General features: G+C 43.3%; 1 non-coding gene across 1 annotated transcript; it reads right to left on the bottom strand.

The window, feature by feature from the left end:
• Positions 1-3,325: 3,325 nt before the first annotated feature.
• Positions 3,326-3,456, bottom strand: LOC115841599 (small nucleolar RNA SNORA72). Its single transcript, XR_004034900.1, has one exon. It is a non-coding gene; the product is annotated as a small nucleolar RNA SNORA72 (small nucleolar RNA).
• Positions 3,457-3,975: the final 519 nt, after the last annotated feature.

The raw sequence follows: 3,975 nt of genomic DNA, 5'->3' as shown, positions 1-3,975 counted from the left end.
TGGTTATTAGCAGATTTATTTTCCCTTGCTTTCACTCATAAAACAACGGAATGCATAACCCCCCTAGTGAGGGTTTTCCTCACCTGCTGAGTGTGTGGTTGTGACTCACTGTGGTTTCTTTCGGAGAATAGCCCTAATTCATTGGTTCCTTCATTCAGTCAGTTGACAAACAATCATTGCTTGCCTGCTGGGTGTGAGACACTGCACCACTCACCACAGAGACTGGATGGCGCCGTAGATAGAATAGGGCCCCTTCATTTTGCTCAACTTGGGGAGTGAGACAATAAACACTTAATATTAATATATAAATGGAAAGATGAAATAAATACAAATTGTGATCGTGGTTATGTTAGGAAATAAATAAGTAATGTGCCTGTAATTGGGATGGAGTGAGATCAGGGATATCTGATTTAGGTTAGGTTGGTTGGGGAAGGCAGATCTGAGGAGACAATGTTTGGTCTGCTGCCTATAGGATGAGATGCAGCCAAGCGTTTCAGAAGCTGGAAAAAGGTAAAGAATCCTCTGAGAACAGGAAGGACCACAGTCTGGTGAGCAAGGGGCTGAGTGGTGGAAAAGAACGCTGGAGAGGGAGGCGGGGTCAGATCACAAAGACTTTTTTGCATTTGAATTTTGGTCTCAACAATAAAGGGAAGACAGTGAAGGGTTAAGCTGGAGATAGGAGAATATTTTGTGCCTAAGGTTTTAGAATATTATTTTGCCTGCTGTGTAGGAACCGCATTGGAATAGTAAGAGTGGAAGCAGAAAGAACAGGAGGAGGCCATTGGATCTGCCCAGTAACAGAGGATGGTGGAAGGATGCGGGTGGTGGGAGTGGAGAGAGAAGTGTGAACTGATCTGAGATGTGTTGGGTGCAGAACAGATGGGCTGTGGTAGGCAGAACAATGGCCTCCTGAAGATGTCTATGCCTAATTGCCAGAACCTGTGAATATGTTACCTTCTTTGGAAAAAGGGACTTTGCAGATGTGATTAAGAGTACAGACACTGAGATGGGGAGATCCTGGATCTTGCCAGGATATGAGTGCGTCCATTCTAATGGACCCTTAAAAGTAGAGAATCTTTTGCAGCTGAATTAGAGAGATGCAATGGAAGAAGAGATTTGAAACATGAGAGGAACTTTACCCACAATTGCTGGCTTTGAAGAAGGAGGAAGGGGGCTGTGAGCCAAGATATGTAGGTGGTTTCTAGAAACTGGGAAAGACTCTTAGCTGGTAGCCAACAAGGAAAAGGGCTCTCAGTCCAACAACTACAAGGAAGACAATTTTGCTGACAACCTGAATTAGCAAGGAAATGGACTCTCTCCTAGAGCCTCCAAAAAGGACATGGCCCTGCTGACACCTTGATTTTGGCCCAGGGAGACTCATGTCAGACTTGTGGCCTTTAAAACTGTAAGATGATAAATGAGTATTGTTTAAGCCACAAGTTTGTGGTAATTTGTTAGAGAAGGAATAGGAAAGTAACACATAGAGCTTGGTGGCTGGTTGGATATGGAGGGTAGGAGGAATGGAGTGTGGCCACCTAAGTTTCCTGTTTGATCAATCAGTGGGCAAAGATGTCATATAATGAGGTGCAGAAAACTCAGGGAGAAACAGATTATGGAGGGTGGAAACCAGGCTGCTGTTTTGGTCATTGATGTTTTAGAAGTTTGGAATGTCTATAAGATATTTAAATTGAGGTACTAAACAGGAAATTGATTATATAAGCCCTGGGTTCAGAGGAGAAATTTGAACTAGTGATAAAATTTTGGACTAGAAAGAACGGGTGATATTTACAAATGTGAACTTAACCGATCAGACCTAAGAAGGGAGCGTAGATGGAGAAGCAGGGCTAAAGTCCTATTCATAGACACTGCAGTATATGGTTGTTGCGTAGGGCAGGAGCCGGAGACAGCAAAAGTGATGAAGAAGGATCCCAGAGTGGTGGGGAAAAGAGCAGGAGAGCACAGCGTCAGAAATCGAGAGAGAGAGGTGTGTATCGAAAAGGATGAAGGAACTGTGCCTAAGGCTGCAAAGAGGTCTGGTGGCTATGACACAGAAGTGCCACTGAATTTGGCAGTGGAGGTGGGGCACGGTCCTTGGCAAGAGGGTAGAGTGGTAAGAATGGGGGACAGATGGGACCAGGATGAAGAGATGGCAGGGGGCTAGGTGATTCAATTCAGACAGTGAGTCTTATAACTTGTTTCACAGGAAACAGGAGAAAAAGATGCAGAGGTTTTAGCTAGAGTTGAGTAAGAGGTAAAGAGGTGCCTTTGAAAGATGGATCAGGTTTGTGTACTGACATGAATAACGTGGTGGGGAGGGATAAAAGTGTCTGAGCGGGAGAGAGAGAGAGAGAGAGGAGAGAGAGAAAACTAAGTGAGGAGTAGGATATCTGAGAAGGGAGTAGGAGATGGGACCCAGAGCACAAGCAGAGGAATTTACCAGTTTTGTTCACTGTAGTAGGAAAGCAGGGAAGATGGATGCACATGATGGTAGGTCTATAGATTTGTTGGTGGGAGGAAGATGAAAAATAAGACTCCAGGCAGCATACTGAGCCTGGCCTTTATACATTAGTATTGCCTTAATAACAACTTGGGAGTCATAAGGAAGGAGGACGCTGAGTCACTCTGATCCCAGTGACATTTTTATGATTGTAGCAAATATGTTTCTGACATCTGTAAGAAGAAAGTCTAGAATGTGGAGCAAAATAATGCCTTTGGGAAAGAACATTAATGGACAACAATAACTACTAACCCTGCCTCTCTTACCTTCGCCAGGCCTTGTGTTTCTTTTAGTCATTTTATTATCAAGCATCTGAGAGGCTGACAAGCAAGCCTGTGTCAACAGACTGGGCTCTTTTTGTTGTTGTTGTTGTTGTTGTTTTTGTGGTACGCGGGCCTCTCACTGCTGTGGCCTCTCCCGTTGCAGAGCACAGGCTCTGGACGCACAGGCTCAGCGGCCATGGCTCACGGGCCCAGCCGCTCCGCGGCATGTGGGATCTTCCCGGACCGGGGCATGAACCCGGTCAGCAGGTGGACTCTCAACCACTACGCCACCAGGGAAGCCCTGGCCAGATTTTATTAAAGAAAATTTTTGTGTGATTTACTTTTCACCAGTGTGTTCTGGCATGCTTCTAATGATATCAGAATCGCCTAGAAAATAAGACACAATAATATTACAGTGTATTTAATGGCAACTGGTAATCATCAAATTAGCAATGGTTATCTTCAAAAGTCATTATACTAGCTGTGCTGTCATTTCTCAAGGTTGACCAGATACCTAGAGTCACAGACCTTTTCCACATAAGATGCATCATGTAAATCAGACTTGGTTTATCACCAGCATTTATAAAGCCACACTAGGAAAAGAACTAGGTCTGGGGGCACATGCATGGTCTTAATACAGTGAATGTTTAGCCTGCCCTGGTTATTACAAAATCAGAAGAACGAGAATATTCACAGCAAACCTTGCATTTTTTAATGCCTCATGCATACCAGGCAGCTTGCAACTGCACACACAATGATCCTGGATTTACAAAGCCCTGGAAGCTAGGACAGCTACAGTAGTGTGATGATTTAAGAAATTGCTGATCTCTAGGAGGAACTATTCAGCCCACTTGAATTATTGAGATCATGGCCTCACTTTCCATTTCATTCTGCAAGTGTGCACATACCCTCAGGTAATTTCTACCAGCTACAGTATCCTGTTGCATATTTAAAGGTTATAAACAATAGCACTTTTTGCTTTGCTTTTGTTTAATGACCAAATGAAGGAGGTAAGTAAGTGAGTGTACTGGCTTCACTTATCTGCATTAGGAGTGCTTTTTGGGGAATTATTTTCATGTAGCCATAGGAAGCCAAATAAGACATTAGAAAACAGGTTTTTTTTTTTAGATTTTAAATTAAGATATGTATTTCACCCCTTATTTGTTTCACTTTATTTGCAATTGAGTTAGTTCAAAACGAAGTGCATTTATTTGA

This window comes from Globicephala melas, chromosome 4 (genome assembly GCF_963455315.2).
Source record: "Globicephala melas chromosome 4, mGloMel1.2, whole genome shotgun sequence".
Lineage (NCBI taxonomy): Eukaryota > Metazoa > Chordata > Mammalia > Artiodactyla > Delphinidae > Globicephala > Globicephala melas.
The sequence above is the reverse complement of the archived record's forward strand: the minus strand, read 5'-3'. Positions and strand labels throughout refer to the sequence as shown.